The following is a 20,605-nucleotide window of genomic DNA, read 5'->3' on the forward strand; positions in this document are numbered from 1 at the left end:
ACGGCTTTGCCCAAAGGGTCTGCGGGGCCTTGGCTGGTCACTTTGCGCCCCCACGCCCATGCTCTGCCCCGCCTCAGGCCTTGCCTCTGTGGATGCCACCCTCGCTCTGCAGGGAGATGCCAAGCGGGCCCCCCTTGCCCTGTCCCCTTCCAACTCATACTTACCTGGCAGGGGAGACACCATGATCACGAAGGTGGTTCTCCCAGGGTGAGGCTCATCCATTGCACTTCGGATGTGCTGACCCCTGCGATGTCCCCAAATGCGGGATACTCGACTGCATAATTTCTGGTAGTGGGGGACTGCGTTCGCGCTTTCCCCTGATCTCTGGTATCAAGAAAGGCAACAAGAAAAACCACTCTGGAGCACCCTTAGCTGTCTCTCCAGCTTCCTTCTGGGTGCTGCAGTAGGCTGGAAATGGGGCTGGGCAAGGGGAAGAGGCATGCAAATTCAGGAGCCTGGGGAATGCTGGGAAAGGGCCTCAAAAGCTGCTTCTGGGCCTTCGTTCCACCTGGCGAGCCCACCTGTCAGCATGCTGTACTCTACCCTTGCCCAAATTCTCAGCAATGGAGAGGATCCTGAAAGCAAGGCCCTGATTGGCTCTGCTGGATGGCGTGGTCATGTAAATTTCACTGGCCGGCCGGCCGAGGCTTCTGGGAAGCAGCTTTGGGTAGGCAACGGCTTTGCCCAAAGGGTCTGCGGGGCCTTGGCTGGTCACTTTGCGCCCCCACGCCCATGCTCTGCCCCGCCTCAGGCCTTGCCTCTGTGGATGCCACCCTCGCTCTGCAGGGAGATGCCAAGCGGGCCCCCCTTGCCCTGTCCCCTTCCAACTCATACTTACCTGGCAGGGGAGACACCATGATCACGAAGGTGGTTCTCCCAGGGTGAGGCTCATCCATTGCACTTCGGATGTGCTGACCCCTGCGATGTCCCCAAATGCGGGATACTCGACTGCATAATTTCTGGTAGTGGGGGACTGCGTTCGCGCTTTCCCCTGATCTCTGGTATCAAGAAAGGCAACAAGAAAAACCACTCTGGAGCACCCTTAGCTGTCTCTCCAGCTTCCTTCTGGGTGCTGCAGTAGGCTGGAAATGGGGCTGGGCAAGGGGAAGAGGCATGCAAATTCAGGAGCCTGGGGAATGCTGGGAAAGGGCCTCAAAAGCTGCTTCTGGGCCTTCGTTCCACCTGGCGAGCCCACCTGTCAGCATGCTGTACTCTACCCTTGCCCAAATTCTCAGCAATGGAGAGGATCCTGAAAGCAAGGCCCTGATTGGCTCTGCTGGATGGCGTGGTCATGTAAATTTCACTGGCCGGCCGGCCGAGGCTTCTGGGAAGCAGCTTTGGGTAGGCAACGGCTTTGCCCAAAGGGTCTGCGGGGCCTTGGCTGGTCACTTTGCGCCCCCACGCCCATGCTCTGCCCCGCCTCAGGCCTTGCCTCTGTGGATGCCACCCTCGCTCTGCAGGGAGATGCCAAGCGGGCCCCCCTTGCCCTGTCCCCTTCCAACTCATACTTACCTGGCAGGGGAGACACCATGATCACGAAGGTGGTTCTCCCAGGGTGAGGCTCATCCATTGCACTTCGGATGTGCTGACCCCTGCGATGTCCCCAAATGCGGGATACTCGACTGCATAATTTCTGGTAGTGGGGGACTGCGTTCGCGCTTTCCCCTGATCTCTGGTATCAAGAAAGGCAACAAGAAAAACCACTCTGGAGCACCCTTAGCTGTCTCTCCAGCTTCCTTCTGGGTGCTGCAGCAGGCTGGAAATGGGGCTGGGCAAGGGGAAGAGGCATGCAAATTCAGGAGCCTGGGGAGTGCTGGGATAGCTGCCGCCTCCCACTCAGGGGACCTATCCAGAGAGAGGAAAGTAGGCCCTGGCTAGGTGACAGGTCTGTCCCTCTCAGCTAAGCCCCTGGGCTTGTGGACCGGCTGTCAGCCTGTAGTCCTCACCCTTGCCTTCTGGGGCCAAGACTATGGCTGAGGCCACCAGGCCTGGGCCCGGCGAGGGCTCTGCCCGGCGAGGGTTCTGCCGCGTTTGGGAGCGTTCGGGAAGGCGTGAGGGGCTCAGGGCGCGAAACACTGCTCCCCGGCAGGCCTTTTCCCTGGCTTTGGCCAACAAAAGCACTGCCTAGCCCTAGAGTAGGGCTTAGTGGCAGTTCTGTAGGCTCAGAAGCCTCCAACTCTGCTTCTGGGCCTTCTTTCCACCTGGCGAGCCCACCTGTCAGCATGCTGTACTCTACCCTTGCCCAAATTCTCAGCAATGGAGAGGATCCTGAAAGCAAGGCCCTGATTGGCTCTGCTGGATGGCGTGGTCATGTAAATTTCACTGGCCGGCCGGCCGAGGCTTCTGGGAAGCAGCTTTGGGTAGGCAACGGCTTTGCCCAAAGGGTCTGCGGGGCCTTGGCTGGTCACTTTGCGCCCCCACGCCCATGCTCTGCCCCGCCTCAGGCCTTGCCTCTGTGGATGCCACCCTCGCTCTGCAGGGAGATGCCAAGCGGGCCCCCCTTGCCCTGTCCCCTTCCAACTCATACTTACCTGGCAGGGGAGACACCATGATCACGAAGGTGGTTCTCCCAGGGTGAGGCTCATCCATTGCACTTCGGATGTGCTGACCCCTGCGATGTCCCCAAATGCGGGATACTCGACTGCATAATTTCTGGTAGTGGGGGACTGCGTTCGCGCTTTCCCCTGATCTCTGGTATCAAGAAAGGCAACAAGAAAAACCACTCTGGAGCACCCTTAGCTGTCTCTCCAGCTTCCTTCTGGGTGCTGCAGCAGGCTGGAAATGGGGCTGGGCAAGGGGAAGAGGCATGCAAATTCAGGAGCCTGGGGAGTGCTGGGATAGCTGCCGCCTCCCACTCAGGGGACCTATCCAGAGAGAGGAAAGTAGGCCCTGGCTAGGTGACAGGTCTGTCCCTCTCAGCTAAGCCCCTGGGCTTGTGGACCGGCTGTCAGCCTGTAGTCCTCACCCTTGCCTTCTGGGGCCAAGACTATGGCTGAGGCCACCAGGCCTGGGCCCGGCGAGGGCTCTGCCCGGCGAGGGTTCTGCCGCGTTTGGGAGCGTTCGGGAAGGCGTGAGGGGCTCAGGGCGCGAAACACTGCTCCCCGGCAGGCCTTTTCCCTGGCTTTGGCCAACAAAAGCACTGCCTAGCCCTAGAGTAGGGCTTAGTGGCAGTTCTGTAGGCTCAGAAGCCTCCAACTCTGCTTCTGGGCCTTCTTTCCACCTGGCGAGCCCACCTGTCAGCATGCTGTACTCTACCCTTGCCCAAATTCTCAGCAATGGAGAGGATCCTGAAAGCAAGGCCCTGATTGGCTCTGCTGGATGGCGTGGTCATGTAAATTTCACTGGCCGGCCGGCCGAGGCTTCTGGGAAGCAGCTTTGGGTAGGCAACGGCTTTGCCCAAAGGGTCTGCGGGGCCTTGGCTGGTCACTTTGCGCCCCCACGCCCATGCTCTGCCCCGCCTCAGGCCTTGCCTCTGTGGATGCCACCCTCGCTCTGCAGGGAGATGCCAAGCGGGCCCCCCTTGCCCTGTCCCCTTCCAACTCATACTTACCTGGCAGGGGAGACACCATGATCACGAAGGTGGTTCTCCCAGGGTGAGGCTCATCCATTGCACTTCGGATGTGCTGACCCCTGCGATGTCCCCAAATGCGGGATACTCGACTGCATAATTTCTGGTAGTGGGGGACTGCGTTCGCGCTTTCCCCTGATCTCTGGTATCAAGAAAGGCAACATGAAAAACCACTCTGGAGCACCCTTAGCTGTCTCTCCAGCTTCCTTCTGGGTGCTGCAGCAGGCTGGAAATGGGGCTGGGCAAGGGGAAGAGGCATGCAAATTCAGGAGCCTGGGGAGTGCTGGGATAGCTGCCGCCTCCCACTCAGGGGACCTATCCAGAGAGAGGAAAGTAGGCCCTGGCTAGGTGACAGGTCTGTCCCTCTCAGCTAAGCCCCTGGGCTTGTGGACCGGCTGTCAGCCTGTAGTCCTCACCCTTGCCTTCTGGGGCCAAGACTATGGCTGAGGCCACCAGGCCTGGGCCCGGCGAGGGCTCTGCCCGGCGAGGGTTCTGCCGCGTTTGGGAGCATTCGGGAAGGCGTGAGGGGCTCAGGGCGCGAAACACTGCTCCCCGGCAGGCCTTTTCCCTGGCTTTGGCCAACAAAAGCACTGCCTAGCCCTAGAGTAGGGCTTAGTGGCAGTTCTGTAGGCTCAGAAGCCTCCAACTCTGCTTCTGGGCCTTCTTTCCACCTGGCGAGCCCACCTGTCAGCATGCTGTACTCTACCCTTGCCCAAATTCTCAGCAATGGAGAGGATCCTGAAAGCAAGGCCCTGATTGGCTCTGCTGGATGGCGTGGTCATGTAAATTTCACTGGCCGGCCGGCCGAGGCTTCTGGGAAGCAGCTTTGGGTAGGCAACGGCTTTGCCCAAAGGGTCTGCGGGGCCTTGGCTGGTCACTTTGCGCCCCCACGCCCATGCTCTGCCCCGCCTCAGGCCTTGCCTCTGTGGATGCCACCCTCGCTCTGCAGGGAGATGCCAAGCGGGCCCCCCTTGCCCTGTCCCCTTCCAACTCATACTTACCTGGCAGGGGAGACACCATGATCACGAAGGTGGTTCTCCCAGGGTGAGGCTCATCCATTGCACTTCGGATGTGCTGACCCCTGCGATGTCCCCAAATGCGGGATACTCGACTGCATAATTTCTGGTAGTGGGGGACTGCGTTCGCGCTTTCCCCTGATCTCTGGTATCAAGAAAGGCAACAAGAAAAACCACTCTGGAGCACCCTTAGCTGTCTCTCCAGCTTCCTTCTGGGTGCTGCAGTAGGCTGGAAATGGGGCTGGGCAAGGGGAAGAGGCATGCAAATTCAGGAGCCTGGGGAATGCTGGGAAAGGGCCTCAAAAGCTGCTTCTGGGCCTTCGTTCCACCTGGCGAGCCCACCTGTCAGCATGCTGTACTCTACCCTTGCCCAAATTCTCAGCAATGGAGAGGATCCTGAAAGCAAGGCCCTGATTGGCTCTGCTGGATGGCGTGGTCATGTAAATTTCACTGGCCGGCCGGCCGAGGCTTCTGGGAAGCAGCTTTGGGTAGGCAACGGCTTTGCCCAAAGGGTCTGCGGGGCCTTGGCTGGTCACTTTGCGCCCCCACGCCCATGCTCTGCCCCGCCTCAGGCCTTGCCTCTGTGGATGCCACCCTCGCTCTGCAGGGAGATGCCAAGCGGGCCCCCCTTGCCCTGTCCCCTTCCAACTCATACTTACCTGGCAGGGGAGACACCATGATCACGAAGGTGGTTCTCCCAGGGTGAGGCTCATCCATTGCACTTCGGATGTGCTGACCCCTGCGATGTCCCCAAATGCGGGATACTCGACTGCATAATTTCTGGTAGTGGGGGACTGCGTTCGCGCTTTCCCCTGATCTCTGGTATCAAGAAAGGCAACAAGAAAAACCACTCTGGAGCACCCTTAGCTGTCTCTCCAGCTTCCTTCTGGGTGCTGCAGTAGGCTGGAAATGGGGCTGGGCAAGGGGAAGAGGCATGCAAATTCAGGAGCCTGGGGAATGCTGGGAAAGGGCCTCAAAAGCTGCTTCTGGGCCTTCGTTCCACCTGGCGAGCCCACCTGTCAGCATGCTGTACTCTACCCTTGCCCAAATTCTCAGCAATGGAGAGGATCCTGAAAGCAAGGCCCTGATTGGCTCTGCTGGATGGCGTGGTCATGTAAATTTCACTGGCCGGCCGGCCGAGGCTTCTGGGAAGCAGCTTTGGGTAGGCAACGGCTTTGCCCAAAGGGTCTGCGGGGCCTTGGCTGGTCACTTTGCGCCCCCACGCCCATGCTCTGCCCCGCCTCAGGCCTTGCCTCTGTGGATGCCACCCTCGCTCTGCAGGGAGATGCCAAGCGGGCCCCCCTTGCCCTGTCCCCTTCCAACTCATACTTACCTGGCAGGGGAGACACCATGATCACGAAGGTGGTTCTCCCAGGGTGAGGCTCATCCATTGCACTTCGGATGTGCTGACCCCTGCGATGTCCCCAAATGCGGGATACTCGACTGCATAATTTCTGGTAGTGGGGGACTGCGTTCGCGCTTTCCCCTGATCTCTGGTATCAAGAAAGGCAACAAGAAAAACCACTCTGGAGCACCCTTAGCTGTCTCTCCAGCTTCCTTCTGGGTGCTGCAGCAGGCTGGAAATGGGGCTGGGCAAGGGGAAGAGGCATGCAAATTCAGGAGCCTGGGGAGTGCTGGGATAGCTGCCGCCTCCCACTCAGGGGACCTATCCAGAGAGAGGAAAGTAGGCCCTGGCTAGGTGACAGGTCTGTCCCTCTCAGCTAAGCCCCTGGGCTTGTGGACCGGCTGTCAGCCTGTAGTCCTCACCCTTGCCTTCTGGGGCCAAGACTATGGCTGAGGCCACCAGGCCTGGGCCCGGCGAGGGCTCTGCCCGGCGAGGGTTCTGCCGCGTTTGGGAGCGTTCGGGAAGGCGTGAGGGGCTCAGGGCGCGAAACACTGCTCCCCGGCAGGCCTTTTCCCTGGCTTTGGCCAACAAAAGCACTGCCTAGCCCTAGAGTAGGGCTTAGTGGCAGTTCTGTAGGCTCAGAAGCCTCCAACTCTGCTTCTGGGCCTTCTTTCCACCTGGCGAGCCCACCTGTCAGCATGCTGTACTCTACCCTTGCCCAAATTCTCAGCAATGGAGAGGATCCTGAAAGCAAGGCCCTGATTGGCTCTGCTGGATGGCGTGGTCATGTAAATTTCACTGGCCGGCCGGCCGAGGCTTCTGGGAAGCAGCTTTGGGTAGGCAACGGCTTTGCCCAAAGGGTCTGCGGGGCCTTGGCTGGTCACTTTGCGCCCCCACGCCCATGCTCTGCCCCGCCTCAGGCCTTGCCTCTGTGGATGCCACCCTCGCTCTGCAGGGAGATGCCAAGCGGGCCCCCCTTGCCCTGTCCCCTTCCAACTCATACTTACCTGGCAGGGGAGACACCATGATCACGAAGGTGGTTCTCCCAGGGTGAGGCTCATCCATTGCACTTCGGATGTGCTGACCCCTGCGATGTCCCCAAATGCGGGATACTCGACTGCATAATTTCTGGTAGTGGGGGACTGCGTTCGCGCTTTCCCCTGATCTCTGGTATCAAGAAAGGCAACAAGAAAAACCACTCTGGAGCACCCTTAGCTGTCTCTCCAGCTTCCTTCTGGGTGCTGCAGCAGGCTGGAAATGGGGCTGGGCAAGGGGAAGAGGCATGCAAATTCAGGAGCCTGGGGAGTGCTGGGATAGCTGCCGCCTCCCACTCAGGGGACCTATCCAGAGAGAGGAAAGTAGGCCCTGGCTAGGTGACAGGTCTGTCCCTCTCAGCTAAGCCCCTGGGCTTGTGGACCGGCTGTCAGCCTGTAGTCCTCACCCTTGCCTTCTGGGGCCAAGACTATGGCTGAGGCCACCAGGCCTGGGCCCGGCGAGGGCTCTGCCCGGCGAGGGTTCTGCCGCGTTTGGGAGCGTTCGGGAAGGCGTGAGGGGCTCAGGGCGCGAAACACTGCTCCCCGGCAGGCCTTTTCCCTGGCTTTGGCCAACAAAAGCACTGCCTAGCCCTAGAGTAGGGCTTAGTGGCAGTTCTGTAGGCTCAGAAGCCTCCAACTCTGCTTCTGGGCCTTCTTTCCACCTGGCGAGCCCACCTGTCAGCATGCTGTACTCTACCCTTGCCCAAATTCTCAGCAATGGAGAGGATCCTGAAAGCAAGGCCCTGATTGGCTCTGCTGGATGGCGTGGTCATGTAAATTTCACTGGCCGGCCGGCCGAGGCTTCTGGGAAGCAGCTTTGGGTAGGCAACGGCTTTGCCCAAAGGGTCTGCGGGGCCTTGGCTGGTCACTTTGCGCCCCCACGCCCATGCTCTGCCCCGCCTCAGGCCTTGCCTCTGTGGATGCCACCCTCGCTCTGCAGGGAGATGCCAAGCGGGCCCCCCTTGCCCTGTCCCCTTCCAACTCATACTTACCTGGCAGGGGAGACACCATGATCACGAAGGTGGTTCTCCCAGGGTGAGGCTCATCCATTGCACTTCGGATGTGCTGACCCCTGCGATGTCCCCAAATGCGGGATACTCGACTGCATAATTTCTGGTAGTGGGGGACTGCGTTCGCGCTTTCCCCTGATCTCTGGTATCAAGAAAGGCAACATGAAAAACCACTCTGGAGCACCCTTAGCTGTCTCTCCAGCTTCCTTCTGGGTGCTGCAGTAGGCTGGAAATGGGGCTGGGCAAGGGGAAGAGGCATGCAAATTCAGGAGCCTGGGGAGTGCTGGGATAGCTGCCGCCTCCCACTCAGGGGACCTATCCAGAGAGAGGAAAGTAGGCCCTGGCTAGGTGACAGGTCTGTCCCTCTCAGCTAAGCCCCTGGGCTTGTGGACCGGCTGTCAGCCTGTAGTCCTCACCCTTGCCTTCTGGGGCCAAGACTATGGCTGAGGCCACCAGGCCTGGGCCCGGCGAGGGCTCTGCCCGGCGAGGGTTCTGCCGCGTTTGGGAGCGTTCGGGAAGGCGTGAGGGGCTCAGGGCGCGAAACACTGCTCCCCGGCAGGCCTTTTCCCTGGCTTTGGCCAACAAAAGCACTGCCTAGCCCTAGAGTAGGGCTTAGTGGCAGTTCTGTAGGCTCAGAAGCCTCCAACTCTGCTTCTGGGCCTTCTTTCCACCTGGCGAGCCCACCTGTCAGCATGCTGTACTCTACCCTTGCCCAAATTCTCAGCAATGGAGAGGATCCTGAAAGCAAGGCCCTGATTGGCTCTGCTGGATGGCGTGGTCATGTAAATTTCACTGGCCGGCCGGCCGAGGCTTCTGGGAAGCAGCTTTGGGTAGGCAACGGCTTTGCCCAAAGGGTCTGCGGGGCCTTGGCTGGTCACTTTGCGCCCCCACGCCCATGCTCTGCCCCGCCTCAGGCCTTGCCTCTGTGGATGCCACCCTCGCTCTGCAGGGAGATGCCAAGCGGGCCCCCCTTGCCCTGTCCCCTTCCAACTCATACTTACCTGGCAGGGGAGACACCATGATCACGAAGGTGGTTCTCCCAGGGTGAGGCTCATCCATTGCACTTCGGATGTGCTGACCCCTGCGATGTCCCCAAATGCGGGATACTCGACTGCATAATTTCTGGTAGTGGGGGACTGCGTTCGCGCTTTCCCCTGATCTCTGGTATCAAGAAAGGCAACAAGAAAAACCACTCTGGAGCACCCTTAGCTGTCTCTCCAGCTTCCTTCTGGGTGCTGCAGCAGGCTGGAAATGGGGCTGGGCAAGGGGAAGAGGCATGCAAATTCAGGAGCCTGGGGAGTGCTGGGATAGCTGCCGCCTCCCACTCAGGGGACCTATCCAGAGAGAGGAAAGTAGGCCCTGGCTAGGTGACAGGTCTGTCCCTCTCAGCTAAGCCCCTGGGCTTGTGGACCGGCTGTCAGCCTGTAGTCCTCACCCTTGCCTTCTGGGGCCAAGACTATGGCTGAGGCCACCAGGCCTGGGCCCGGCGAGGGCTCTGCCCGGCGAGGGTTCTGCCGCGTTTGGGAGCGTTCGGGAAGGCGTGAGGGGCTCAGGGCGCGAAACACTGCTCCCCGGCAGGCCTTTTCCCTGGCTTTGGCCAACAAAAGCACTGCCTAGCCCTAGAGTAGGGCTTAGTGGCAGTTCTGTAGGCTCAGAAGCCTCCAACTCTGCTTCTGGGCCTTCTTTCCACCTGGCGAGCCCACCTGTCAGCATGCTGTACTCTACCCTTGCCCAAATTCTCAGCAATGGAGAGGATCCTGAAAGCAAGGCCCTGATTGGCTCTGCTGGATGGCGTGGTCATGTAAATTTCACTGGCCGGCCGGCCGAGGCTTCTGGGAAGCAGCTTTGGGTAGGCAACGGCTTTGCCCAAAGGGTCTGCGGGGCCTTGGCTGGTCACTTTGCGCCCCCACGCCCATGCTCTGCCCCGCCTCAGGCCTTGCCTCTGTGGATGCCACCCTCGCTCTGCAGGGAGATGCCAAGCGGGCCCCCCTTGCCCTGTCCCCTTCCAACTCATACTTACCTGGCAGGGGAGACACCATGATCACGAAGGTGGTTCTCCCAGGGTGAGGCTCATCCATTGCACTTCGGATGTGCTGACCCCTGCGATGTCCCCAAATGCGGGATACTCGACTGCATAATTTCTGGTAGTGGGGGACTGCGTTCGCGCTTTCCCCTGATCTCTGGTATCAAGAAAGGCAACAAGAAAAACCACTCTGGAGCACCCTTAGCTGTCTCTCCAGCTTCCTACTGGGTGCTGCAGCAGGCTGGAAATGGGGCTGGGCAAGGGGAAGAGGCATGCAAATTCAGGAGCCTGGGGAGTGCTGGGATAGCTGCCGCCTCCCACTCAGGGGACCTATCCAGAGAGAGGAAAGTAGGCCCTGGCTAGGTGACAGGTCTGTCCCTCTCAGCTAAGCCCCTGGGCTTGTGGACCGGCTGTCAGCCTGTAGTCCTCACCCTTGCCTTCTGGGGCCAAGACTATGGCTGAGGCCACCAGGCCTGGGCCCGGCGAGGGCTCTGCCCGGCGAGGGTTCTGCCGCGTTTGGGAGCGTTCGTGAGGGGCTCAGGGCGCGAAACACTGCTCCCCGGCAGGCCTTTTCCCTGGCTTTGGCCAACAAAAGCACTGCCTAGCCCTAGAGTAGGGCTTAGTGGCAGTTCTGTAGGCTCAGAAGCCTCCAACTCTGCTTCTGGGCCTTCTTTCCACCTGGCGAGCCCACCTGTCAGCATGCTGTACTCTACCCTTGCCCAAATTCTCAGCAATGGAGAGGATCCTGAAAGCAAGGCCCTGATTGGCTCTGCTGGATGGCGTGGTCATGTAAATTTCACTGGCCGGCCGGCCGAGGCTTCTGGGAAGCAGCTTTGGGTAGGCAACGGCTTTGCCCAAAGGGTCTGCGGGGCCTTGGCTGGTCACTTTGCGCCCCCACGCCCATGCTCTGCCCCGCCTCAGGCCTTGCCTCTGTGGATGCCACCCTCGCTCTGCAGGGAGATGCCAAGCGGGCCCCCCTTGCCCTGTCCCCTTCCAACTCATACTTACCTGGCAGGGGAGACACCATGATCACGAAGGTGGTTCTCCCAGGGTGAGGCTCATCCATTGCACTTCGGATGTGCTGACCCCTGCGATGTCCCCAAATGCGGGATACTCGACTGCATAATTTCTGGTAGTGGGGGACTGCGTTCGCGCTTTCCCCTGATCTCTGGTATCAAGAAAGGCAACAAGAAAAACCACTCTGGAGCACCCTTAGCTGTCTCTCCAGCTTCCTTCTGGGTGCTGCAGCAGGCTGGAAATGGGGCTGGGCAAGGGGAAGAGGCATGCAAATTCAGGAGCCTGGGGAGTGCTGGGATAGCTGCCGCCTCCCACTCAGGGGACCTATCCAGAGAGAGGAAAGTAGGCCCTGGCTAGGTGACAGGTCTGTCCCTCTCAGCTAAGCCCCTGGGCTTGTGGACCGGCTGTCAGCCTGTAGTCCTCACCCTTGCCTTCTGGGGCCAAGACTATGGCTGAGGCCACCAGGCCTGGGCCCGGCGAGGGCTCTGCCCGGCGAGGGTTCTGCCGCGTTTGGGAGCGTTCGGGAAGGCGTGAGGGGCTCAGGGCGCGAAACACTGCTCCCCGGCAGGCCTTTTCCCTGGCTTTGGCCAACAAAAGCACTGCCTAGCCCTAGAGTAGGGCTTAGTGGCAGTTCTGTAGGCTCAGAAGCCTCCAACTCTGCTTCTGGGCCTTCTTTCCACCTGGCGAGCCCACCTGTCAGCATGCTGTACTCTACCCTTGCCCAAATTCTCAGCAATGGAGAGGATCCTGAAAGCAAGGCCCTGATTGGCTCTGCTGGATGGCGTGGTCATGTAAATTTCACTGGCCGGCCGGCCGAGGCTTCTGGGAAGCAGCTTTGGGTAGGCAACGGCTTTGCCCAAAGGGTCTGCGGGGCCTTGGCTGGTCACTTTGCGCCCCCACGCCCATGCTCTGCCCCGCCTCAGGCCTTGCCTCTGTGGATGCCACCCTCGCTCTGCAGGGAGATGCCAAGCGGGCCCCCCTTGCCCTGTCCCCTTCCAACTCATACTTACCTGGCAGGGGAGACACCATGATCACGAAGGTGGTTCTCCCAGGGTGAGGCTCATCCATTGCACTTCGGATGTGCTGACCCCTGCGATGTCCCCAAATGCGGGATACTCGACTGCATAATTTCTGGTAGTGGGGGACTGCGTTCGCGCTTTCCCCTGATCTCTGGTATCAAGAAAGGCAACAAGAAAAACCACTCTGGAGCACCCTTAGCTGTCTCTCCAGCTTCCTTCTGGGTGCTGCAGTAGGCTGGAAATGGGGCTGGGCAAGGGGAAGAGGCATGCAAATTCAGGAGCCTGGGGAATGCTGGGAAAGGGCCTCAAAAGCTGCTTCTGGGCCTTCGTTCCACCTGGCGAGCCCACCTGTCAGCATGCTGTACTCTACCCTTGCCCAAATTCTCAGCAATGGAGAGGATCCTGAAAGCAAGGCCCTGATTGGCTCTGCTGGATGGCGTGGTCATGTAAATTTCACTGGCCGGCCGGCCGAGGCTTCTGGGAAGCAGCTTTGGGTAGGCAACGGCTTTGCCCAAAGGGTCTGCGGGGCCTTGGCTGGTCACTTTGCGCCCCCACGCCCATGCTCTGCCCCGCCTCAGGCCTTGCCTCTGTGGATGCCACCCTCGCTCTGCAGGGAGATGCCAAGCGGGCCCCCCTTGCCCTGTCCCCTTCCAACTCATACTTACCTGGCAGGGGAGACACCATGATCACGAAGGTGGTTCTCCCAGGGTGAGGCTCATCCATTGCACTTCGGATGTGCTGACCCCTGCGATGTCCCCAAATGCGGGATACTCGACTGCATAATTTCTGGTAGTGGGGGACTGCGTTCGCGCTTTCCCCTGATCTCTGGTATCAAGAAAGGCAACAAGAAAAACCACTCTGGAGCACCCTTAGCTGTCTCTCCAGCTTCCTTCTGGGTGCTGCAGCAGGCTGGAAATGGGGCTGGGCAAGGGGAAGAGGCATGCAAATTCAGGAGCCTGGGGAATGCTGGGAAAGGGCCTCAAAAGCTGCTTCTGGGCCTTCGTTCCACCTGGCGAGCCCACCTGTCAGCATGCTGTACTCTACCCTTGCCCAAATTCTCAGCAATGGAGAGGATCCTGAAAGCAAGGCCCTGATTGGCTCTGCTGGATGGCGTGGTCATGTAAATTTCACTGGCCGGCCGGCCGAGGCTTCTGGGAAGCAGCTTTGGGTAGGCAACGGCTTTGCCCAAAGGGTCTGCGGGGCCTTGGCTGGTCACTTTGCGCCCCCACGCCCATGCTCTGCCCCGCCTCAGGCCTTGCCTCTGTGGATGCCACCCTCGCTCTGCAGGGAGATGCCAAGCGGGCCCCCCTTGCCCTGTCCCCTTCCAACTCATACTTACCTGGCAGGGGAGACACCATGATCACGAAGGTGGTTCTCCCAGGGTGAGGCTCATCCATTGCACTTCGGATGTGCTGACCCCTGCGATGTCCCCAAATGCGGGATACTCGACTGCATAATTTCTGGTAGTGGGGGACTGCGTTCGCGCTTTCCCCTGATCTCTGGTATCAAGAAAGGCAACAAGAAAAACCACTCTGGAGCACCCTTAGCTGTCTCTCCAGCTTCCTTCTGGGTGCTGCAGTAGGCTGGAAATGGGGCTGGGCAAGGGGAAGAGGCATGCAAATTCAGGAGCCTGGGGAATGCTGGGAAAGGGCCTCAAAAGCTGCTTCTGGGCCTTCGTTCCACCTGGCGAGCCCACCTGTCAGCATGCTGTACTCTACCCTTGCCCAAATTCTCAGCAATGGAGAGGATCCTGAAAGCAAGGCCCTGATTGGCTCTGCTGGATGGCGTGGTCATGTAAATTTCACTGGCCGGCCGGCCGAGGCTTCTGGGAAGCAGCTTTGGGTAGGCAACGGCTTTGCCCAAAGGGTCTGCGGGTTCTTGGCTGGTCACTTTGCGCCCCCACGCCCATGCTCTGCCCCGCCTCAGGCCTTGCCTCTGTGGATGCCACCCTCGCTCTGCAGGGAGATGCCAAGCGGGCCCCCCTTGCCCTGTCCCCTTCCAACTCATACTTACCTGGCAGGGGAGACACCATGATCACGAAGGTGGTTCTCCCAGGGTGAGGCTCATCCATTGCACTTCGGATGTGCTGACCCCTGCGATGTCCCCAAATGCGGGATACTCGACTGCATAATTTCTGGTAGTGGGGGACTGCGTTCGCGCTTTCCCCTGATCTCTGGTATCAAGAAAGGCAACAAGAAAAACCACTCTGGAGCACCCTTAGCTGTCTCTCCAGCTTCCTTCTGGGTGCTGCAGTAGGCTGGAAATGGGGCTGGGCAAGGGGAAGAGGCATGCAAATTCAGGAGCCTGGGGAATGCTGGGAAAGGGCCTCAAAAGCTGCTTCTGGGCCTTCGTTCCACCTGGCGAGCCCACCTGTCAGCATGCTGTACTCTACCCTTGCCCAAATTCTCAGCAATGGAGAGGATCCTGAAAGCAAGGCCCTGATTGGCTCTGCTGGATGGCGTGGTCATGTAAATTTCACTGGCCGGCCGGCCGAGGCTTCTGGGAAGCAGCTTTGGGTAGGCAACGGCTTTGCCCAAAGGGTCTGCGGGGCCTTGGCTGGTCACTTTGCGCCCCCACGCCCATGCTCTGCCCCGCCTCAGGCCTTGCCTCTGTGGATGCCACCCTCGCTCTGCAGGGAGATGCCAAGCGGGCCCCCCTTGCCCTGTCCCCTTCCAACTCATACTTACCTGGCAGGGGAGACACCATGATCACGAAGGTGGTTCTCCCAGGGTGAGGCTCATCCATTGCACTTCGGATGTGCTGACCCCTGCGATGTCCCCAAATGCGGGATACTCGACTGCATAATTTCTGGTAGTGGGGGACTGCGTTCGCGCTTTCCCCTGATCTCTGGTATCAAGAAAGGCAACAAGAAAAACCACTCTGGAGCACCCTTAGCTGTCTCTCCAGCTTCCTTCTGGGTGCTGCAGTAGGCTGGAAATGGGGCTGGGCAAGGGGAAGAGGCATGCAAATTCAGGAGCCTGGGGAATGCTGGGAAAGGGCCTCAAAAGCTGCTTCTGGGCCTTCGTTCCACCTGGCGAGCCCACCTGTCAGCATGCTGTACTCTACCCTTGCCCAAATTCTCAGCAATGGAGAGGATCCTGAAAGCAAGGCCCTGATTGGCTCTGCTGGATGGCGTGGTCATGTAAATTTCACTGGCCGGCCGGCCGAGGCTTCTGGGAAGCAGCTTTGGGTAGGCAACGGCTTTGCCCAAAGGGTCTGCGGGGCCTTGGCTGGTCACTTTGCGCCCCCACGCCCATGCTCTGCCCCGCCTCAGGCCTTGCCTCTGTGGATGCCACCCTCGCTCTGCAGGGAGATGCCAAGCGGGCCCCCCTTGCCCTGTCCCCTTCCAACTCATACTTACCTGGCAGGGGAGACACCATGATCACGAAGGTGGTTCTCCCAGGGTGAGGCTCATCCATTGCACTTCGGATGTGCTGACCCCTGCGATGTCCCCAAATGCGGGATACTCGACTGCATAATTTCTGGTAGTGGGGGACTGCGTTCGCGCTTTCCCCTGATCTCTGGTATCAAGAAAGGCAACAAGAAAAACCACTCTGGAGCACCCTTAGCTGTCTCTCCAGCTTCCTTCTGGGTGCTGCAGCAGGCTGGAAATGGGGCTGGGCAAGGGGAAGAGGCATGCAAATTCAGGAGCCTGGGGAGTGCTGGGATAGCTGCCGCCTCCCACTCAGGGGACCTATCCAGAGAGAGGAAAGTAGGCCCTGGCTAGGTGACAGGTCTGTCCCTCTCAGCTAAGCCCCTGGGCTTGTGGACCGGCTGTCAGCCTGTAGTCCTCACCCTTGCCTTCTGGGGCCAAGACTATGGCTGAGGCCACCAGGCCTGGGCCCGGCGAGGGCTCTGCCCGGCGAGGGTTCTGCCGCATTTGGGAGCGTTCGGGAAGGCGTGAGGGGCTCAGGGCGCGAAACACTGCTCCCCGGCAGGCCTTTTCCCTGGCTTTGGCCAACAAAAGCACTGCCTAGCCCTAGAGTAGGGCTTAGTGGCAGTTCTGTAGGCTCAGAAGCCTCCAACTCTGCTTCTGGGCCTTCTTTCCACCTGGCGAGCCCACCTGTCAGCATGCTGTACTCTACCCTTGCCCAAATTCTCAGCAATGGAGAGGATCCTGAAAGCAAGGCCCTGATTGGCTCTGCTGGATGGCGTGGTCATGTAAATTTCACTGGCCGGCCGGCCGAGGCTTCTGGGAAGCAGCTTTGGGTAGGCAACGGCTTTGCCCAAAGGGTCTGCGGGGCCTTGGCTGGTCACTTTGCGCCCCCACGCCCATGCTCTGCCCCGCCTCAGGCCTTGCCTCTGTGGATGCCACCCTCGCTCTGCAGGGAGATGCCAAGCGGGCCCCCCTTGCCCTGTCCCCTTCCAACTCATACTTACCTGGCAGGGGAGACACCATGATCACGAAGGTGGTTCTCCCAGGGTGAGGCTCATCCATTGCACTTCGGATGTGCTGACCCCTGCGATGTCCCCAAATGCGGGATACTCGACTGCATAATTTCTGGTAGTGGGGGACTGCGTTCGCGCTTTCCCCTGATCTCTGGTATCAAGAAAGGCAACAAGAAAAACCACTCTGGAGCACCCTTAGCTGTCTCTCCAGCTTCCTTCTGGGTGCTGCAGTAGGCTGGAAATGGGGCTGGGCAAGGGGAAGAGGCATGCAAATTCAGGAGCCTGGGGAATGCTGGGAAAGGGCCTCAAAAGCTGCTTCTGGGCCTTCGTTCCACCTGGCGAGCCCACCTGTCAGCATGCTGTACTCTACCCTTGCCCAAATTCTCAGCAATGGAGAGGATCCTGAAAGCAAGGCCCTGATTGGCTCTGCTGGATGGCGTGGTCATGTAAATTTCACTGGCCGGCCGGCCGAGGCTTCTGGGAAGCAGCTTTGGGTAGGCAACGGCTTTGCCCAAAGGGTCTGCGGGGCCTTGGCTGGTCACTTTGCGCCCCCACGCCCATGCTCTGCCCCGCCTCAGGCCTTGCCTCTGTGGATGCCACCCTCGCTCTGCAGGGAGATGCCAAGCGGGCCCCCCTTGCCCTGTCCCCTTCCAACTCATACTTACCTGGCAGGGGAGACACCATGATCACGAAGGTGGTTCTCCCAGGGTGAGGCTCATCCATTGCACTTCGGATGTGCTGACCCCTGCGATGTCCCCAAATGCGGGATACTCGACTGCATAATTTCTGGTAGTGGGGGACTGCGTTCGCGCTTTCCCCTGATCTCTGGTATCAAGAAAGGCAACAAGAAAAACCACTCTGGAGCACCCTTAGCTGTCTCTCCAGCTTCCTTCTGGGTGCTGCAGCAGGCTGGAAATGGGGCTGGGCAAGGGGAAGAGGCATGCAAATTCAGGAGCCTGGGGAGTGCTGGGATAGCTGCCGCCTCCCACTCAGGGGACCTATCCAGAGAGAGGAAAGTAGGCCCTGGCTAGGTGACAGGTCTGTCCCTCTCAGCTAAGCCCCTGGGCTTGTGGACCGGCTGTCAGCCTGTAGTCCTCACCCTTGCCTTCTGGGGCCAAGACTATGGCTGAGGCCACCAGGCCTGGGCCCGGCGAGGGCTCTGCCCGGCGAGGGTTCTGCCGCGTTTGGGAGCGTTCGGGAAGGCGTGAGGGGCTCAGGGCGCGAAACACTGCTCCCCGGCAGGCCTTTTCCCTGGCTTTGGCCAACAAAAGCACTGCCTAGCCCTAGAGTAGGGCTTAGTGGCAGTTCTGTAGGCTCAGAAGCCTCCAACTCTGCTTCTGGGCCTTCTTTCCACCTGGCGAGCCCACCTGTCAGCATGCTGTACTCTACCCTTGCCCAAATTCTCAGCAATGGAGAGGATCCTGAAAGCAAGGCCCTGATTGGCTCTGCTGGATGGCGTGGTCATGTAAATTTCACTGGCCGGCCGGCCGAGGCTTCTGGGAAGCAGCTTTGGGTAGGCAACGGCTTTGCCCAAAGGGTCTGCGGGGCCTTGGCTGGTCACTTTGCGCCCCCACGCCCATGCTCTGCCCCGCCTCAGGCCTTGCCTCTGTGGATGCCACCCTCGCTCTGCAGGGAGATGCCAAGCGGGCCCCCCTTGCCCTGTCCCCTTCCAACTCATACTTACCTGGCAGGGGAGACACCATGATCACGAAGGTGGTTCTCCCAGGGTGAGGCTCATCCATTGCACTTCGGATGTGCTGACCCCTGCGATGTCCCCAAATGCGGGATACTCGACTGCATAATTTCTGGTAGTGGGGGACTGCGTTCGCGCTTTCCCCTGATCTCTGGTATCAAGAAAGGCAACAAGAAAAACCACTCTGGAGCACCCTTAGCTGTCTCTCCAGCTTCCTTCTGGGTGCTGCAGTAGGCTGGAAATGGGGCTGGGCAAGGGGAAGAGGCATGCAAATTCAGGAGCCTGGGGAATGCTGGGAAAGGGCCTCAAAAGCTGCTTCTGGGCCTTCGTTCCACCTGGCGAGCCCACCTGTCAGCATGCTGTACTCTACCCTTGCCCAAATTCTCAGCAATGGAGAGGATCCTGAAAGCAAGGCCCTGATTGGCTCTGCTGGATGGCGTGGTCATGTAAATTTCACTGGCCGGCCGGCCGAGGCTTCTGGGAAGCAGCTTTGGGTAGGCAACGGCTTTGCCCAAAGGGTCTGCGGGGCCTTGGCTGGTCACTTTGCGCCCCCACGCCCATGCTCTGCCCCGCCTCAGGCCTTGCCTCTGTGGATGCCACCCTCGCTCTGCAGGGAGATGCCAAGCGGGCCCCCCTTGCCCTGTCCCCTTCCAACTCATACTTACCTGGCAGGGGAGACACCATGATCACGAAGGTGGTTCTCCCAGGGTGAGGCTCATCCATTGCACTTCGGATGTGCTGACCCCTGCGATGTCCCCAAATGCGGGATACTCGACTGCATAATTTCTGGTAGTGGGGGACTGCGTTCGCGCTTTCCCCTGATCTCTGGTATCAAGAAAGGCAACAAGAAAAACCACTCTGGAGCACCCTTAGCTGTCTCTCCAGCTTCCTTCTGGGTGCTGCAGTAGGCTGGAAATGGGGCTGGGCAAGGGGAAGAGGCATGCAAATTCAGGAGCCTGGGGAATGCTGGGAAAGGGCCTCAAAAGCTGCTTCTGGGCCTTCGTTCCACCTGGCGAGCCCACCTGTCAGCATGCTGTACTCTACCCTTGCCCAAATTCTCAGCAATGGAGAGGATCCTGAAAGCAAGGCCCTGATTGGCTCTGCTGGATGGCGTGGTCATGTAAATTTCACTGGCCGGCCGGCCGAGGCTTCTGGGAAGCAGCTTTGGGTAGGCAACGGCTTTGCCCAAAGGGTCTGCGGGGCCTTGGCTGGTCACTTTGCGCCCCCACGCCCATGCTCTGCCCCGCCTCAGGCCTTGCCTCTGTGGATGCCACCCTCGCTCTGCAGGGAGATGCCAAGCGGGCCCCCCTTGCCCTGTCCCCTTCCAACTCATACTTACCTGGCAGGGGAGACACCATGATCACGAAGGTGGTTCTCCCAGGGTGAGGCTCATCCATTGCACTTCGGATGTGCTGACCCCTGCGATGTCCCCAAATGCGGGATACTCGACTGCATAATTTCTGGTAGTGGGGGACTGCGTTCGCGCTTTCCCCTGATCTCTGGTATCAAGAAAGGCAACAAGAAAAACCACTCTGGAGCACCCTTAGCTGTCTCTCCAGCTTCCTTCTGGGTGCTGCAGTAGGCTGGAAATGGGGCTGGGCAAGGGGAAGAGGCATGCAAATTCAGGAGCCTGGGGAATGCTGGGAAAGGGCCTCAAAAGCTGCTTCTGGGCCTTCGTTCCACCTGGCGAGCCCACCTGTCAGCATGCTGTACTCTACCCTTGCCCAAATTCTCAGCAATGGAGAGGATCCTGAAAGCAAGGCCCTGATTGGCTCTGCTGGATGGCGTGGTCATGTAAATTTCACTGGCCGGCCGGCCGAGGCTTCTGGGAAGCAGCTTTGGGTAGGCAACGGCTTTGCCCAAAGGGTCTGCGGGGCCTTGGCTGGTCACTTTGCGCCCCCACGCCCATGCTCTGCCCCGCCTCAGGCCTTGCCTCTGTGGATGCCACCCTCGCTCTGCAGGGAGATGCCAAGCGGGCCCCCCTTGCCCTGTCCCCTTCCAACTCATACTTACCTGGCAGGGGAGACACCATGATCACGAAGGTGGTTCTCCCAGGGTGAGGCTCATCCATTGCACTTCGGATGTGCTGACCCCTGCGATGTCCCCAAATGCGGGATACTCGACTGCATAATTTCTGGTAGTGGGGGACTGCGTTCGCGCTTTCCCCTGATCTCTGGTATCAAGAAAGGCAACAAGAAAAACCACTCTGGAGCACCCTTAGCTGTCTCTCCAGCTTCCTTCTGGGTGCTGCAGCAGGCTGGAAATGGGGCTGGGCAAGGGGAAGAGGCATGCAAATTCAGGAGCCTGGGGAGTGCTGGGATAGCTGCCGCCTCCCACTCAGGGGACCTATCCAGAGAGAGGAAAGTAGGCCCTGGCTAGGTGACAGGTCTGTCCCTCTCAGCTAAGCCCCTGGGCTTGTGGACCGGCTGTCAGCCTGTAGTCCTCACCCTTGCCTTCTGGGGCCAAGACTATGGCTGAGGCCACCAGGCCT

The 20,605-nt window shown here is 59.6% G+C and overlaps 25 non-coding genes across 25 annotated transcripts; all 25 read left to right on the forward strand.

Annotated features, from left to right (window-relative positions):
• The first annotated feature begins 156 nt into the window (after positions 1 to 156).
• LOC138292442 (U1 spliceosomal RNA) lies at positions 157 to 320 on the forward strand. The gene has a single exon (XR_011202688.1). It is a non-coding gene; the product is annotated as a U1 spliceosomal RNA (small nuclear RNA).
• A 510-nt stretch (positions 321 to 830) lies between these two features.
• LOC138292448 (U1 spliceosomal RNA) lies at positions 831 to 994 on the forward strand. The gene has a single exon (XR_011202690.1). It is a non-coding gene; the product is annotated as a U1 spliceosomal RNA (small nuclear RNA).
• Positions 995 to 1,504: 510 nt separating this feature from the next.
• On the forward strand, positions 1,505 to 1,668 carry LOC138292451 (U1 spliceosomal RNA). The gene has a single exon (XR_011202691.1). It is a non-coding gene; the product is annotated as a U1 spliceosomal RNA (small nuclear RNA).
• Positions 1,669 to 2,523: 855 nt separating this feature from the next.
• On the forward strand, positions 2,524 to 2,687 carry LOC138292453 (U1 spliceosomal RNA). Its single transcript, XR_011202692.1, has one exon. It is a non-coding gene; the product is annotated as a U1 spliceosomal RNA (small nuclear RNA).
• Positions 2,688 to 3,542: 855 nt separating this feature from the next.
• LOC138292456 (U1 spliceosomal RNA) lies at positions 3,543 to 3,706 on the forward strand. Its single transcript, XR_011202693.1, has one exon. It is a non-coding gene; the product is annotated as a U1 spliceosomal RNA (small nuclear RNA).
• An 855-nt stretch (positions 3,707 to 4,561) lies between these two features.
• LOC138292463 (U1 spliceosomal RNA) lies at positions 4,562 to 4,725 on the forward strand. The gene has a single exon (XR_011202696.1). It is a non-coding gene; the product is annotated as a U1 spliceosomal RNA (small nuclear RNA).
• A 510-nt stretch (positions 4,726 to 5,235) lies between these two features.
• LOC138292469 (U1 spliceosomal RNA) lies at positions 5,236 to 5,399 on the forward strand. The gene has a single exon (XR_011202697.1). It is a non-coding gene; the product is annotated as a U1 spliceosomal RNA (small nuclear RNA).
• A 510-nt stretch (positions 5,400 to 5,909) lies between these two features.
• Positions 5,910 to 6,073, forward strand: LOC138292475 (U1 spliceosomal RNA). The gene has a single exon (XR_011202698.1). It is a non-coding gene; the product is annotated as a U1 spliceosomal RNA (small nuclear RNA).
• Positions 6,074 to 6,928: 855 nt separating this feature from the next.
• On the forward strand, positions 6,929 to 7,092 carry LOC138292482 (U1 spliceosomal RNA). Its single transcript, XR_011202699.1, has one exon. It is a non-coding gene; the product is annotated as a U1 spliceosomal RNA (small nuclear RNA).
• An 855-nt stretch (positions 7,093 to 7,947) lies between these two features.
• LOC138292488 (U1 spliceosomal RNA) lies at positions 7,948 to 8,111 on the forward strand. The gene has a single exon (XR_011202700.1). It is a non-coding gene; the product is annotated as a U1 spliceosomal RNA (small nuclear RNA).
• An 855-nt stretch (positions 8,112 to 8,966) lies between these two features.
• Positions 8,967 to 9,130, forward strand: LOC138292493 (U1 spliceosomal RNA). Its single transcript, XR_011202701.1, has one exon. It is a non-coding gene; the product is annotated as a U1 spliceosomal RNA (small nuclear RNA).
• Positions 9,131 to 9,985: 855 nt separating this feature from the next.
• Positions 9,986 to 10,149, forward strand: LOC138292498 (U1 spliceosomal RNA). Its single transcript, XR_011202702.1, has one exon. It is a non-coding gene; the product is annotated as a U1 spliceosomal RNA (small nuclear RNA).
• An 847-nt stretch (positions 10,150 to 10,996) lies between these two features.
• LOC138292502 (U1 spliceosomal RNA) lies at positions 10,997 to 11,160 on the forward strand. Its single transcript, XR_011202703.1, has one exon. It is a non-coding gene; the product is annotated as a U1 spliceosomal RNA (small nuclear RNA).
• Positions 11,161 to 12,015: 855 nt separating this feature from the next.
• Positions 12,016 to 12,179, forward strand: LOC138292505 (U1 spliceosomal RNA). The gene has a single exon (XR_011202704.1). It is a non-coding gene; the product is annotated as a U1 spliceosomal RNA (small nuclear RNA).
• A 510-nt stretch (positions 12,180 to 12,689) lies between these two features.
• On the forward strand, positions 12,690 to 12,853 carry LOC138292511 (U1 spliceosomal RNA). Its single transcript, XR_011202705.1, has one exon. It is a non-coding gene; the product is annotated as a U1 spliceosomal RNA (small nuclear RNA).
• Positions 12,854 to 13,363: 510 nt separating this feature from the next.
• On the forward strand, positions 13,364 to 13,527 carry LOC138292517 (U1 spliceosomal RNA). Its single transcript, XR_011202708.1, has one exon. It is a non-coding gene; the product is annotated as a U1 spliceosomal RNA (small nuclear RNA).
• A 510-nt stretch (positions 13,528 to 14,037) lies between these two features.
• Positions 14,038 to 14,201, forward strand: LOC138292519 (U1 spliceosomal RNA). The gene has a single exon (XR_011202710.1). It is a non-coding gene; the product is annotated as a U1 spliceosomal RNA (small nuclear RNA).
• A 510-nt stretch (positions 14,202 to 14,711) lies between these two features.
• Positions 14,712 to 14,875, forward strand: LOC138292524 (U1 spliceosomal RNA). Its single transcript, XR_011202712.1, has one exon. It is a non-coding gene; the product is annotated as a U1 spliceosomal RNA (small nuclear RNA).
• Positions 14,876 to 15,385: 510 nt separating this feature from the next.
• Positions 15,386 to 15,549, forward strand: LOC138292529 (U1 spliceosomal RNA). The gene has a single exon (XR_011202713.1). It is a non-coding gene; the product is annotated as a U1 spliceosomal RNA (small nuclear RNA).
• Positions 15,550 to 16,404: 855 nt separating this feature from the next.
• LOC138292534 (U1 spliceosomal RNA) lies at positions 16,405 to 16,568 on the forward strand. The gene has a single exon (XR_011202715.1). It is a non-coding gene; the product is annotated as a U1 spliceosomal RNA (small nuclear RNA).
• A 510-nt stretch (positions 16,569 to 17,078) lies between these two features.
• On the forward strand, positions 17,079 to 17,242 carry LOC138292538 (U1 spliceosomal RNA). Its single transcript, XR_011202716.1, has one exon. It is a non-coding gene; the product is annotated as a U1 spliceosomal RNA (small nuclear RNA).
• Positions 17,243 to 18,097: 855 nt separating this feature from the next.
• On the forward strand, positions 18,098 to 18,261 carry LOC138292540 (U1 spliceosomal RNA). The gene has a single exon (XR_011202717.1). It is a non-coding gene; the product is annotated as a U1 spliceosomal RNA (small nuclear RNA).
• Positions 18,262 to 18,771: 510 nt separating this feature from the next.
• LOC138292543 (U1 spliceosomal RNA) lies at positions 18,772 to 18,935 on the forward strand. Its single transcript, XR_011202718.1, has one exon. It is a non-coding gene; the product is annotated as a U1 spliceosomal RNA (small nuclear RNA).
• A 510-nt stretch (positions 18,936 to 19,445) lies between these two features.
• LOC138292548 (U1 spliceosomal RNA) lies at positions 19,446 to 19,609 on the forward strand. The gene has a single exon (XR_011202721.1). It is a non-coding gene; the product is annotated as a U1 spliceosomal RNA (small nuclear RNA).
• Positions 19,610 to 20,119: 510 nt separating this feature from the next.
• Positions 20,120 to 20,283, forward strand: LOC138292551 (U1 spliceosomal RNA). Its single transcript, XR_011202722.1, has one exon. It is a non-coding gene; the product is annotated as a U1 spliceosomal RNA (small nuclear RNA).
• Positions 20,284 to 20,605: the final 322 nt, after the last annotated feature.

Source organism: Pleurodeles waltl, chromosome 1_1 (assembly GCF_031143425.1).
Source record: "Pleurodeles waltl isolate 20211129_DDA chromosome 1_1, aPleWal1.hap1.20221129, whole genome shotgun sequence".
Classification (NCBI taxonomy): Eukaryota; Metazoa; Chordata; class Amphibia; order Caudata; family Salamandridae; genus Pleurodeles; species Pleurodeles waltl.